This window comes from Capra hircus, unplaced genomic scaffold, assembly GCF_001704415.2.
Source record: "Capra hircus breed San Clemente unplaced genomic scaffold, ASM170441v1, whole genome shotgun sequence".
NCBI lineage: Eukaryota > Metazoa > Chordata > Mammalia > Artiodactyla > Bovidae > Capra > Capra hircus.
Genome location: NW_017190144.1, coordinates 102,443 through 118,060, shown reverse-complemented (window position 1 = coordinate 118,060; position 15,618 = coordinate 102,443). Strand labels below are relative to the sequence as shown.

Here is a 15,618-nt window from a genome sequence, read left to right as displayed (position 1 = left end):
TCCCCCTTTTTTTATTTTTTCAAGATATTCACGCAAGGTATGGTTAGCTCTTTCAATAATAGCTTGCGCTTGACTATTATAAGGAATACCAAAAGTATGAGTTATATGATATTGGGATAAAAAGTGAGCTAATTTCGCGGATTGGTAGGCAGGTGCATTGTCAGTTTCCGATTCAATTGGTAACCCCATAACTGCAAAACAAGATAACAAATGAGTAATAACAGCATCAGCCTTTTCAGAATGTAATGCAGTGGCCCATTGAAAAATGTGTATACATATCTATAGTATGATGCACATATTTTTGTTGTCCAAAAGAAGAAATGTAAATTGCATCCATTTGTCATATTTGATTTGCTTGTTCTCCTCTTACGTTGACACCTGGTGAGGTAAACGGTAAAGCAAAGGGTGCACATGTGAAGCAAAACCGAACAATATTTTGAGCTTGTTTTCGAGTAATAGCATGAGATTTTCGTAATCCTTTGGAGTTGGTATGCTGTAAGAGAGGTTCTTGTTTTGCTGCTTCTATAGGATAAAGCAAGGCATCAACTGTAGCATTTCCGAATGATAAGGGTCCAGGAAGGGTGGAATGTGCGTGAATGTGAGTAAAGAAAATTAATTCTGAACGCTCCAAGAGCAATTGTTGTACTTGGTAAAACCATTTATCAATAGCTGTTTTAAGGGTCCCTGGAAGGGAGACATGGGGAAGCTGTGGGCAAGAGAGAACAACATATGGAGAATCTGAAACAATGTTAATAGGAATTTGGGGGAAATCTTGTAAAACTAAATAGATAGCCCATAACTCAGTGGGCTGTACAGAAGAAAATGAGTGGGGAAGAACCTTAGAACTTTTCGGGGTCCAATATCCAGCAGTATTTTTATTTGCATCTGTAAAAATAGTGGGTCCCTTAACTGGAAAATCTGAAATTGGGGACTGAGATATCATAGAGTTAGTCCGAAGAAAATCAATCAATTTAGATGACGGATAGTGATTAGGAAATGAACCAGGAAATGAGGCAAGAGAAATTTGCCACTTTTCATTAAATTGCAAACATCGAGATATTTGAGCAGTTGTTAATTGAGTAGCAATCTGGTATGGTTCATATCCTGACAACTGTAAAATACAATGGCGACCTTTCTGTATAAGGAAGGCTAATTTATCCATATATGTAGTCAATGTTTTTTGGAAAAGCTGTTAGGTTAAAAAAAAAAAAAAAAAAAAAAAAAGCCCATTCTATTAATCCTTTTTCTTGAGCAATCACACCAGATGGAGAATAAGGGGTAGGAAATAGTATAAATGAAATAGGTTGAGATGCATGTAAGTAAGTCAAACAACCGTCATTTAGTCGTTGCTCAACAAATTGAAGTTCCTGTAAAGCCAATGGGGTTAAAGTTCGGGGGCTATCCAGAGCTGTATCTCCCTCTAAAGTAGAAAACAAATGTCTAATTGATAAGTAGGAATCCCAAGTACCGGGCGTAGCCAATTGATATCTCCCAATAACTTTTGAAAATCATTTAAGGTTTTGAGGTGGTCTCTTCTGATTTGCAACTTTTGTGGCCTTTTTCTATGTTGTTCCAATACCGTTCCTAAATACGAAATAGGAAAGTTTTTTTGAGTTGTGTTTTTTTTTTTTTTTTTCTGGGCCTATTTGTAAACTGTGAAGTTTTAAAGCCTCCTGTACTTTAAGAAAGAATTCATCACGTTCGGCAATACTTGGAGCTGCTAATAGGAGATCATCCATATAATGGTATAGAATGTAATTGGGGTATTCTTGACGGAGGGATTGTAAAGAGCAAGCTATGAATTCTTGACATAAAGTAGAACTATTTGTCATTCCCTGTGGTAAGACTGTCCATTGATAACACTTAACAGGCTGAGCATGATTAAGAACAGGAATTGTAAAAGCAAATTTATCTCTATCTTGCAATTATAGGGGAATAGCAAAAAAGGCAGTCCTTAAGATCTAGCACCATTAAGGACCAATTCTGAGGAATAAGAGCTGGAGAGGGGAGTCCCGATTGCAATGCTCCCATAGGTTCAATATATTTATTGACTTCTCGTAAATCAGTTATCATTCTCCATTTTCCAGATTTCTTTTTTATAACAAAAACAGGAGAATTCCAGGGGGAGGTCGAGGGCTCTATATGACCAAGTTGGAGTTGTCCTTGTACTAATTGTTCTAACGGCTCGAGCTTCATTTGTGGTAATGGCCACGCTCAACCCATTTTGGAGTATTAGTTAACCATTTTAATGGGAGTGCTCGAGGAACTTGAGCAGTGGCTGCTAGTTTTCTGGTGGAATGGCTATAAAAGCCCCCAAAGGAGAGAGAAGATCTCTTCCCCAAATATTAATAGGTATGTTTACATTATAAAGGGTAACAGACACTGATCTTCCATTATGGAAATGGCATTGCAAGGGATGGGTACTCTTCCAGACATCTGTAACAGAGCCTAGTCCCATCAGCAGTAGAGGGCTTTTTTTCTTTTTTTCCAATCTTGGGGCCATTGTTGAGAAGAAATAACTGAAACATCTGCCCCTGTGTTTACTAGTCCTGCAAAGTTTTTTCCCTGTATAATCAAGGAGAGAACAGGGCGAGAATCTTTGATAAGCATTTCCCAAAATATGCCACCCAGTGCTTCCAAATGCTCCTGTTCGTTCATTAGGAAGGGCCAAAAAGAGGTGATAAGGTAGAAGTATTTGAGCAATATGTTCGCCAGCTAATAATGAAAGCATGGTAGAAGGAGAAACCATAATCAAAATTTCCCCAACATAGTTGGAGTCTATTACGCCAGGAAGTTTGGTTAGACCTCTCAAAACCGCACTGCTACGGCCTAATATTAAGCCAAAGGTGCCTTTAGGCAGTGGTCTGAATACATTTGGTTTTAATTTGTAAATGCCTCCTCCTAGTGACAAAAGAACATTCTCAGCTAGTGGCAAATCAGCTGCAGCACTCCCTGAAGTAGCAGACCGCAAGTCTGAAATCATCATTTGCGGTCCTTTTAATGAGGCATTGACTGGTAACTGTTGCTGAGATGGAACAGGGTTGGGGTATGTGGGACGGCAGGAAGACAGGGAGGAAAAGTCCCCGGTGTTGTTCCTGGGCCCCAAGGACTTAGGCCTGCAAGATAGTTTCCCAGTATCAGGTTGCCCATTTTGTCTGTTTTAGATTTGCACTCATTAGCCCAATGAAGCCCAATTCCTCATCGACGGCAAGGTCCAGGAGGAGTCTCATTCCTCCCAGCAAAAGATCTGTCTTTAGGAATTGAGCCTTGATCAGCTTCTAATTTCCAACATTCTCTTCTCATATGACCAGGTTTTCCACAATGGAAGCAGTTACCTCCCTTTTGTGGTCTCATAGCTTTGGCCAAGGCTGTAGCAAAGACACTAGCCTGATGCTCTGTTCCTCCTACTCCCGAGCAGGCTCTGATATATTCAGCTATAGATGCACCCCGTCTTTTTAATGGTCCCAGTATACGTTTGCATTCAGTATTTGCATTTTCAAACGCTAGAGTTTGTAATAATATCTCTGAAATTTCATCGCTCCCTACAGCTCGTTCCACAGCTACCCTCAGTCTTGCTAGAAAATCAGTATATGGCTCATTGGGGCCTTGCATTGTCTTAACAAAGGAGGGCTGGGCGTGGCCAGTAGGCACCACACGACACCTTGCTTGTAAAAAGACCTGGCGGACTTGTAAGTCCTGATCAGAGTACTGAGCCTGTTCTCTTAAAGCCTGATAACGGCCCCCTCCCATTAACTTATCCTCAAGAGGACCAGGGGGATTCTGTCGTTCATTAATCCGAGCCTGCTTTCTAGCTTCTTCTTCCCACCAGCTACGAAGTTGCAACCATGAGAACCCTCCAAGACAGCTTGGACAATAGATTCCCAATCTAACGGAATGATTAATTTGCCTTTTCCCAATGATTCCAGCATAGCCAAAACAAAGGGAGATTGAGGATCGTATTGCGCTACTGCAGCTTTAAAATCTTTTAAAAATTTATATTCCAAAGGAGTGTATTGAATATTTATCGCGTTGTCATCTTGCTGTCTCTGGATGGGAAATAATTGTGGAGAACCGATAAAATCACTAGGGGGAGCAGGCAAGTCATCATCATGAAGCATAGACAAAGGAAAGGAGAACCGGCAATGTTCCCTGCCCACATCGGGCCGACCAACTGCAGTGGGGAAAAGAGAGGCATAAGGAGGAGCAGAAGGCGCAGATTTCTTCTCCTCCCTATGGAATCCCTACCATTCCTGGAATAGATGGGTCATTTCTTTAATCTCTTTACCCTCCTCTGACGAAACCGAAGAAGCCTCTGAATCTGATTCTGAACTATCAGATGTTTCACCATTTCCAGAAGGAGGCTTACTTGTATCCTTACCTTCAGGCAATGCAGAAACCCCACCAACGTCTGGCATATCCTCATAAATTGCCTCTTCCTTCACTGAAGCATTAGATTTAGTCTCATTATCAGTAGATAGCAAAGTCAAAGCCTGTGTTACAGCATTACATAAAGTCCATAACTTCAGAGGGATCACATTACCCTTCTGATGTTGCTTTCTCAATTCTTTTTGAATTATTTTCCATTCCTTCAAATTTAACTGTAACTTAGTTTGATATTGAAACCAATGACAATATTTCTCCACCAAGCGAAAGAGCTCACTCAATCAACCAGTTGAGGCCTTAACGCCTATGGAGTGGAGAAGTCCTTTGACTAACTCCATGTACTGTGTCCATAATGATGATGAACTCCCCATGATTTTCTGAAAGTTCCCCTGAAATGGATTTAAAATCCCCCCGGGGTTGCTCACCCTTTCGGTTTCACTCGAGCCCCATGTTGGGCACCAAATGTTGGAGATTTTCTGAAATGACACAAAACAAGACACACACACGAGACAGACACTCCGGCCAGAGGAAAAAGAACAGTGCAAGCAAAGTTCCAGACAGTATGACCAAGCCTTTTCAGTATAGCACGTGTGCATAAATGCTATCATACAGCAAAAGGGAGTGAAATTCCGGCCTACTGCAGAGTCTGTCCAGAGCCCTTATCACAAGAAGGGAATGTTCCCTCGTATGCAAGGGAGCATTAATCTCAAGGCTGTGTCCGTCTCCTTGGCAGAACATCTTGTTTGCAAGCAGCACATCTGCACTTTCCCTATTACGGCTGCATTAACCCTTCACAGCCCTTTGCATGCAGTGGCCAAAGTACTGGAGTTTCAGCTTCAGCATCATTCCTTCCAAGTATTTCCAGGCCTGATCTTTTTATTTTTTTATTCTATTTTTATTTTTTAGTTTATTTTACTTTACAGTACTGTATTGGTTTTGCCATACATTGACATGAATCCGCCATGGGTGTACATGAGTTCCCAAACATGAACCCCCCTCCCACCTCTCACCCCACATCATCTCTCCGGATCATCCCCGTGCACCAGGCCCAAGCATCCTGTATCCTGCATCGAACATAGACTGGCGATTCATTTCTTACATGATAGTATACATGTTTCAATGCCATTCTCCCAAATCATCCCACCCTCTCCCTCCCCCTCAGAGTCCAAAAGTCCGCTCTACACATCTGTGTCTCTTTTGCTGTCTTGCATACAGGGTCATCATTACCATCTTTCTAAATCCCATATATATGTGTTAGTATACTGTATTGGTGTTTTTCTTTCTGGCTTACTTCACTCTGTATAATAGGCTCCAGTTTCATCTGTCTCATTACAACTGATTCAAATGTATTCTTTTAAATGGCTGAGTAATACTCCACTGCATATGTGTACCACAGCTTTCTTATCCATTCATCTGCTGATGGACATCTAGGTTGTTTCCATGTCCTGGCTATTATAAGCAGTACTGCAATGAACATTGGGGTACATGTGTCTCTTTCAATTCTGATTTCCTCAGTGTGTATTCCCAGCCGTGGGATTGCTGGGTCATAAGGCAGTCCTATTTGCAATTTTTTTAAGGAATCTCCACACTGTTCTCCGTTGTGGCTGTACTAGTTTGCATTCCCACCAACAGTGTAGGAGGGTTCCCTTTTCTCCACACCCTCTCCAGCATTTATTGCTTGCAGACTTTTGGATCGCCGCCATCCTGACTGGTGTGAAGTGGTGCCTCATTGTGGTCTTGATTTGCATTTCCCTAGTAATGAGTGATGCTGAGCATCTTTTCATGAGTTTGTTAGCCATGTGTATGTCTTCTTTGGAGAAATGTCTACTTAGTTCTTTGGCCCATTTTTTTAATTGGGTAATTTATTTTTCTGGAATTGAGATGCATAAGTTGCTTATATGTTTTTGAGGTTATAGTTGTTCGCCAGTTCCTTCGTTTGCTATCATTTTCTCCCATTCAGAAGGCTGCCTTTTCACCTTGCTTATAGTTTCCTTTGTTGTGCAGAAGCTTTTAATTTCAATTAGATGCCATTTGTTTATTTTTGCTTTTATTTCCAGTATTCTGGGAGGTGGATCATAGAGGATCCTGCTGTGATTTATGTCGGAGACTGTTTTGCCTATGTTCTCCTCTAGGAGTTTTATAGTTTCTGGTCTTACGTTTAGATCTTTAATTCATTTTGACTTTATCTTTGTGTGTGGTGTTAGAATAAAGTGATCTAGTTTCATTCTTTTACAAGTGGTTGGCCAGTTTTCCCAGCACCACTTGTTAAAGGGATTGTCTTTACTCCAGTGTATATTCTTGCCTCCTTTGTCAAATATAAGGTGTCCATATGTGTGTGCATTTATCACTGGGCTTTCTATTTTATTCCATTGATCTATATTTCTTTCTTTGCGCCAGCACCCTACTGTTTTGATTACTGTGGCTTTGTAGCAGAGTCTGAAGTCAGACAAGTTGATTCCTCCATTTCCATTCTTCTTGCTCAAGATTGCTTTGGCTATTCGAGGTTTTTTTGTATTTCCATACAAATCTTGAAATGATTTGTTCTAGTTCTGTGAAAAATACCCCTGGTAGCTTGATAGGGATTGCATTGAATCTGTAGATTGCTTTGGGTAGCATACTCATGTTGACTATATTGATTCTTCCGATCCATGAACGTAGTATATTTCTCCACCTATTTGTGTCCTCTTTGATTTCTTTCATCTGCGTTTTATAGTTTTATATGTATTGTTCTTAAGTTTCTGTAGGTAGATATATTCCTAAGTTGTTTTTTTTTTTTTTTTATTCTTTTTGTTGCAATGGTGAATGGAATTGTTTCCTTAATTTCTTTTTCTACTTTCTCATTATTAGTGTATAGGAATGCAAGGGATTTCTGTGTGTTGATTTTGTATCCTGCAACTTTACTGTATTCATTGATTAACTCTAACAATTTTCTGGTGGGGTATTTAGGGTTTTCTAGGTAGAGGATCATGTCTTCTACAAACAGTGAGCGTTTTACTTCATCTTTTCCAATTTGGATTCCTTTTATTTCTTTTTCTGCTCTGATTGCTGTGGCCAAAACTTCCAGAACTATGTTGATAGTAGCGGTGAAAGTGGACACCCTTGTCTTGTTCCTGACTTCAGGGGAAATGCTTTCAATTTTTCACCATTGAGGATAATGTTTGCTGTGGGTTTGTCATATATAGCTTTTATTACGTTGAGGTATGTTCCTTCTATTCCTGCTCTCGGGAGAGTTTTTATAATAAATAGATGTTGAATTTTGTCCAAGGCCTTCTCTGCATCTATTGAGATAATCATATGGCTTTTATTTTTCAATTTGTTATTGTGTTATTGTGATGAGTTACATTGATTGATTTGCAGATACTGAAGAATCTTTGCATCCCTGGGATAAAGCCAACTTGGTCATGGTGTATGACCTTTTTCATGTGTTGTTGGATTCTGATTGCTAGAATTTTGTTGCGTCTATGGTCATCAGTGATATTGGCCAGTAGTTTTCTTTCTTTTCCTTTCTCTCTCTTTTTTTTTTTTTTTTTTTTGTGGCATCTTTGTCAGGTTTTGGTAGTAGGGTGATGGTGGCCTCATAGAATGAGTCTGGAAGTTTACATTCCTCTGCAATTTTCTGGAAGAGTTTGAGTAGCATAGGTGTTAGCTCTTCTCGACATTTTCAGTAGAATTCAGCTGTGAAGTCATCTGGACCTGGGCTTTTGTTTGCTGGAAGATTTCTGATTACAGTTTCAATTTCCATGCTTGTGATGGGTCTGTTAAGATTTTCTATTTCTTCCTGGTTCAGTTTTGGAAAATTGTACTTTTCTAAGAATTTGTCCATTTCTTCCACGTTGTCCATTTTATTGGCATACAATTGCTGATAGTAGTCTCTTATGATCCTTTGTATTTCTGTGTTGTCTGTTGTGATCTCTCCATTTTCATTTCTGATTTTATTGATTTGATTTTTCTCTCTTTGTTTCTTGATGAATCTGGCTAATGGTTTGTCAATTTTACTTATCCTTCCAAAGAACCAGCTTTTGGCTTTGTTTATTTTTGCTATGGTCTCTTTTGTTTCTTTTGCATTTAATTCTGCCCTCATTTTTAAGATTTCTTTCCACCTACTAACTCTTGGGTTCTCCATTTCTTCCTTTCCTATTTGCTTTAGGTGTAGAGTTAGGTTACTTATTTGACTTTTTTCATTTCTTGAGGTATGCCTGTATTGCTATGAACTTTCCTCTTAGCACTGCTTTTATAGTCCCACAGGTTTCGGGTTGTTGTGTTTTCATTTTCATTCATGTCTATGCATATTTTGATTTCTTCTGTGATTTGTTGGTTATTCAGAAGTGTGTGGTTCAGCCTCCATATGTTGGAATTTTTAATAGTTTTTCTCCTGTAACTGAGATCTATTCTTAATGCGTTATGGTCAGAAAAGATGCTTGGAAGGATTTCCGTTTTTTTTTTTTTTTTTTTTTTTTGAATTTATCAAGGTTAGATTTATGGCCAGAGATGTGATCTATCCTGGAGAAGCTTCCGTGAGCACTTGAGAAAAAGGTGAAATTCATTGTTTTGGGATGAAATGTCCTATAGATATCAATTAGTTCTAACTGGTCTATTGTATCATTTAAAGTTTGCATTTCTTTGTTAATTTTCTGTTTAGTTGATCTGTCCATAGGTGTGAGTGGGGTATTAAAGTCTCCCACTATTACTGTGTTATTTTTAATTTCCCCTTTCATACTTGTTAGCATTTGTCTTACATATTGTGGTGCTCCTATGTTGGGTGCATGTATATTTACAATTGTTATATCTTCTTCTTGGATTGATCCTTTGATCATTATGTAGTGGACTTCTTTGTCTGTTTTCACAGCTTTTGTTTTAGAGTCTATTTTACAGATATGAGTATTGCCACTCCTGCTTTCTTTTGGTCTCTATATGCGTGATATATCTTTTTCCAGCCCTTCAATTTCGGTCGGTATGTGTCCCTTGTTTTGAGGTGGGTCTCTTGTAGGCAGCATATATAGGGATCTTGTGTTTGCATCCATTCAGCCAGTGTTTGCCTTTTGGTTGGGGCATTCAACCCATTTACATTTAAGGTAATTATCGATAAGTATGATCCCATTGCCATTGACTTTATTGTTTTGGGTTCGGGTCTATACACCCTTTCTGTGTTTCCTGTCTAGAGAATATCCTTTAGCATTTGTTGGAGAGCTGGCGTGGTGGTGCTGAATTCTCTCAGATTTTGCTTGTCTGTAAAGCTTTTGATTTCTCCTTCGTATTTGAATGAGATCCTTGCTGGGTACAGTAGGTTATTTTCTTTCTTCACTTTAAGTATGTCTTGCCATTCCCTCTTGGCCTGAAGAGTTTCTATTGAAAGATCAGCTGTTTTCCTTATGGGAATCCCCTTGTGTGTTATTTCTTGTTTTTCCCTTGCTGCTTTTAATATTAATTCTTTGTGTTTGCTCTTTGTTAATTTGATTAATATGTGTCTTGTGGTGTTTTGCCTTGGGTTTATCCTATTTGGAACTCTCTGGGTTTCTTGGACCTGGGTGATTGTTTCCGTCCCCATTTTAGGGACGTTTTCAACTATTATCTCCTCAAGGATTTTCTCATGGTCTTTCTTTTGGTCTTCTTCTGGGACTCCTATAAATCGAATGTTGGAGCCTTTCATATTGTCCTGGAGGTTTCTGAGATTGTCCTCATTTCGTTTAATTCGTTTTTCTTTTTTCCTCTCTGCTTCATCTATTTCTACCATTCTATCTTCTATTTCACTAATCCTATCTTCTGTCTCCATTATTCTACTATTTGTTGCCTCCAGAGTGTTTCTGATCTCACTTACTGCATTATTCATTATATATTGACTCTTTTTTTAATTTCTTCTAGGTCCTTGTTAAAACCTTTCTTGCATCTTCTCCGTCCCTGTCTCCAGGCTACTTATCTGTGATTCCATTTTGATTTCAAGATTTTGGATCATTTTCACTATCGATATTTGGAATTCTTTCTCAGATAGATTCCCTATCTCTTCCTCTTTTGTTTTGTTTGGTGGGCATTTCTCCTTTTCTTTTACCTGCTGAGTATTCCTCTGTCTCTTCATCCTTGTTATATTGCTGCGTTTCGGGTGGCCTTTCTATATTCTGGGAATTTGTGGAGTTCTCTTTATTATGGATTTTTCTCACTGTGGGTGGGGTTGTATCAGTGACTTGTCAACGTTTCTTGGTTAGGGTGGCTTGTGATGGAGTTCTGGTGGGTGAGGCTGGATTTCTTCTCTCTGGAGTGCAGTGGAGTGACCAGTAATGTGTTATGAGACGCCAATGGTTTTGGACTAACTTTGAGCTGTCTGTATATTGAAGCTCAGGGCTGTGCTCCTGTGTTGCTGGAGAATTTGCATGGTATGTCTTGCTCTGGAACTTGTTGGCCCTTGGGTGATGCTTGTTTTCGGTGTAGGTATGAAAGCGTTTGATGCGCTCTTATTGATTAATATTCCTTGGATTCAGGAGTTCTCTGATTTTCTCAGGGTTTGGAGTAAAGCCTCCTGCTTCTGGTTTTCATTTTTTACAGTAGTCTCAAGACTTCTCCACCTATACAGCACCGATGAAAAAACATCTAGGTTAAAGATGAAAAGCTTCTCCACATTGAGGGAAACCCAGAGAGGTTCACTGAGTTACATGGAGAAATGAAGAGGGAGGGGGTAGTTAGAGGTGACTGGAATGAGATGAGGTGGGATCAAAAGAGGAGAGAGCAAGCTAGCCAGCAATCACTTCCTTATGTGCGTTCCAAAGTCTGGACCGCTCAGAGGTATTCATGGAGTTATACAGGGAAGAGGAGAGGGAGCAAGGAGACAGAGGTGGCCAAGGGGATGAAAGAGGGAAGTGAAAAGGAGAGAGACTGATCCAGCCAGTAACCAGTTCCTTAAGTGTTCTCCACCGTCTGGAACCCACAGAGATTCACAGAGTTGGGTAGAGACGAGAAGGGGGAGGGAAGAGACAGAGTCCACCTGGTGGAGAAAAAGGACGGTCCAAAGGAGGAGAGAGTGGTCAAGCCAGTTTTCTCGCTCTCAGGTAAAACTGGATAGTGAAGTTTGGGTTTTTAAATGTACAAAATTGACAACAAATACCAAAGAGCAAAGATTAAAAATCTAGAGTAGAGGTTGGATTTTCAAAAATACAATATTAAAGAAAAGAAGAAGAAGGAAAAAAAAAAGCCACAAGAATTATTTAAAAGCAACAACAACAACCACACAAATACTATATATGGCGTTTGCTCTAAAAAATAGGGTCTTTTTTTGTTTTGAAAACTAATAGCAGTTTATAAGTATTAAAATTAAAGGAGAAAGAGAGGATTTAAAATTTTTTAAAAGTTAAAAAAAAAGAAGAAAAGGAAAAGAAGAAAGAAAGACCACACAACAACATCAACAAAAAAAAAAAAAAAAAGAAAGAAAGAAAGAAAGAAAAAAGAAAAATATCATAAAAAGAGTGAAGATATAGCTTGCCCTTTCTGTGGTGTTGTGGACAGTGTGGGGTTAGTTCCAAGGCGGTTCACTCTGTTTAATTTCTTCTGTTTGCTGGTCTCTTCAGTGTCTGAAATCCATCCTGACAGACGAGGGGTGGTGGTGGACACCGTTTTTTTTTTTTTTTTTTTTTTTCTTTAGGCTCCCTTGTTCAGTCGCGCTGTGGGGAGGGAGGGATGCTGCAAACAAATAACACCTGCGTGTGATCGCAGTGTCTCAGCCCTGCTGGGCCTGCCTCTGCTCATGGCGCACACCGCTCAGGCTCTACATTGCTCCACCAGGAGCAGTCTGAGGCTGGCCCTAGGCTGCATGCACCTCCCAGGTCTAAGCCACTCAGGTTCGGCGCTCAGGTAGCCCTCAGAGGTGCAGGTTCGGTTGGGACTGCGTTTTGTGTCCTTCCCACGTCCGAGTAGCTCAGGTGTTTGGTGAGCGTGGTCACTGTGACTTATCGCATTTCCCGTCTCTGCTGCTCAGTTTTCTCGATGTACCACTGGTGCCCCTTGTGAGGTGGATGGTGACCTTCCAGAACCCCCAGAAGTCTTACCAAAGAAGCCTGCTTGCAGTTTAGTACATAAAGTCTCTCTGGGGCTGTGATTGCCCCCTTCCAGCCCTTTATGGCTCTGGCTGCCTGTCACTGGCGGGGGATGTTCTGTAGCTGGCTATTTCTGTTCCATCCTTTGTTCTGTGCACGGTCCTGGTGGTGTTCTATGTTCAAGCATTTCAAATGGTAGCTATCCCACAGTCTGGTTTGCTTGCCCAAGTTAGTTCATTCTGCTTGCGTGTGGGGTGTTCCTGCCTGATTCTTAAGAAGCACTGCAGCCCGCGCCTCCCGCACCTCCCTGCCCTGCCCCCATTTCCTACTAGAAGATGCAGGCATCTGCACTGCTTTTCCACTGGGGGAGTTACTGTTGGGCTTGTAATCTGTTGGTTTTAATGATTTATTTATGTTTCATTCCTGTTATGTTGCCCTCTGTGCTTCCCAGGCTCGCCACAGACTCAGCAGGGAGAGTGTTTCTTGGTATTTGGAAACCTCTCTTCTTAAGATTCCCTTCCCGGGATGGGATTCCCTTCCCATTACTGAGCTACCTCCCTACCTCCTTTGTCTCAAATTTTGTCTTTTATATTTTTTTCCACCTCTTTTTGAAGACAACAATCTGCTTTTCTGGGTGCCTGATGTCCTCTGCCAGCATTCAGAAGTTGTTTTGTGGAATTTGCTCAGCGTTGAAGTGTTCTTTTGATGAATTTGTGAGGGAGAAAGTGGTCTCCCTGTCCTATTCCACCACCAGCTTTACAATATTTCTTAATCAAATAGAATTTGGCAGGGAGTACACAGGGGGGATTGGGTAGTGTAGGGTGAGAGTGAGGGGGTATGGTCACACCACATAGAATCTGGGATCATTATTCCCTAAAGGGGAGAGAACTTGTGCTCCTGCAGTGAAAGCAGAGTCCTCTTCAATGAACTGCCAGGGAAGTTCCTGGGATTGATTTAATGAAAGATATCTAATTATGATCGGGTAACATTTTACATTGTAGTTTGTTACCAGTGATTATAGTTCATATCATTTTATAATTCTGTGATTTTAATAGCTTAAAATTTGGGGGGGGGGTTCGTTTTTGTTTTAAAAGATAAAAACTGTTTTTTAAATCGATGTAATTTTTAAAAAAATCTGTAAAATATTTTAAATAGTGGCGACTATTTTTCTGAATGTGAATGTTTTGCTCCATTGAACTGAATGGTAATAGCATTTGTAGGAGAGACACAGAGTGAAAGGTATGTCTTTTTATTAAGTGACAACGGCACCCATTGTGTGAGTTATTGGTTGGAGTTTAGAGACAGACAGTCTGGGGCTAACCTCTTTATTCCTGTTTTCAGCCCTTGAGTAATAATCAGAAGCTTTCTCTGAAGAAATTGGGGCCAGCTGTCAGGATCCTAAGTATCTACTGGCTAGCAGGGCTAGGATTTAATGCAGCAACTGGTAGATATGGGATGGGGCAAGAGGTCACCTTGTCCCTTTTTTTTTTTTTTTTTGCTTCCTGGAGAGATGGTTTTCCTAGTACCAGTGGGACCAAAGCTGTGTCTTTGTGGCCAGAGGATGTCTCTGAACCTGCCTTGGGTTCTCCTAGGGTGGAGGCCACACAACCCCCAAACAGCAGGGTCTCCCTTGTTCCTTGGCCAGAGAAGAACACACCCCACCTTGCTCTCTGACATCCCCCCAGGACTCACTCCAGATTAGGTTCTTCAGAATGGGTGTCCAGGACCCACCCCAACTCCTGGACCTGGCTGACTAGAGCCTGCTGTGGAACGAGGCCTTGGCCATCGTGACCCTACAGGAGCTGCCCCTAGAGCTCTTCCCACCACTGTTTATGGTGGCCTTTGCCGGGAGGCACACCCAGGCCCTGAACGTGGTGGTGCAGTCCAGGCCCTTCCCCTGCCTCCACCTGAGGACCCTGATAAAGGAACACCAGCCTCATCTGGAGACCTTCCAGGCTCCACTTGATGACCTGGACATCCTGCTTGCTCAGGGGGTCCAGCCCAGGTAAGGTCAACCTGGCAGACTGTTGGGGCCTGGGGGTGTGAGCAAGATGCACCCAGGGCAGGAGGATGAGGGGGCCACTTGGACAGGCATCCGGGTGTACAGGACTGGTTGAGGGGCAGAAGGGACAAAAGGCATGTGCTCCCCACCAATGTCCCTTAAGGTAGGGACCAAGGGGGTTCCTGAAGCTGGGGCAGCTGTGGTATATGGAGGGCAAAGCCCTTGCGGGGTCCTGGTGTCAGTCGGCCTTTGCACAGCTCAGCGTGTCCCCCGTGGCCCTGCGTGCGGTGGAAGCTGCAGCTGCTGGACTTGCACTGGAAAGCCCACCAGGACATCTGGACCATGTGATCCAGCAACAAGGACAGTGTTTGCTCGCTGCTGGAGCCTGAGCCAGCCCAGTCCATGCAGAAGAGGTGCAGGGTGGAGGCACAGGTGGGCTAAAGCCGGCATGGGCCCCTGTGCAGGTGCTGCTCGAACAGTGCCTCAAGGAGGACACCTGGAACCAGACCCTCAGCTACCTGCTGAAGAAGGTCAAACAGGAGGAGCCTGCTGCACCTGAGCTGCCAGAGCTGAGGATCTCCACCATGCCCATGCAGAGCATCAGGAGGATCCTGAAGGTGGTGCAGCTGGACTGTGCTGAGGACTTGGAGGTGAATTGCACCTGGAATCTGGCCACTTTGGGCAGGTTTATGCTGCACCTGGGCTGCATGGGCAACTTACCCCGGCTGCTGCTCTGGCGCATCCACCTGTTGCCACACACAGCCCCCAAACAGGAGGAGCACTGCATCACCCAGCTCACGGCCCAGTTCCTGAACCTGCCCCGCCTGTAGGAGCTCTACCTGAACTCCATCTCCTTCCTCGATAGCCGCCTGCACCAGGTGCTCAGGTAAGGCATGGCGCCAGCTCCATAGACCAGAACGGGCCTCTCTCTTTCGCTACCGTCAGGACGTGTACTCTGTGCCTGCTGTGGACATTGCCAGGGTGCCCGGGTCACTCGGAAGTCCTCATGATGCTGCCGCTCTGTTCCCGGGCATCTTGTCAGGTCACCTTCCTGGTTAGGGTCAGAGGTGTGGCCTAGGTTAGATGCTGTCAAAGCGGACTTCTTTCTGGGAGTCCGCATAGTGGCGGTCAGGTGTAATGCCCTTGGGAATTCTTTCTGAGAGAGTGATGTCTTAGCTGAGGTGATGACAAATAATTAAGCAAGGAGGACATTGGTCC

The 15,618-nt window shown here is 42.3% G+C and overlaps 1 pseudogene; it reads left to right on the top strand.

The window, feature by feature from the left end:
• Positions 1-14,110: 14,110 nt before the first annotated feature.
• Positions 14,111-15,290, top strand: LOC108634818 (annotated as a pseudogene).
• Positions 15,291-15,618: the final 328 nt, after the last annotated feature.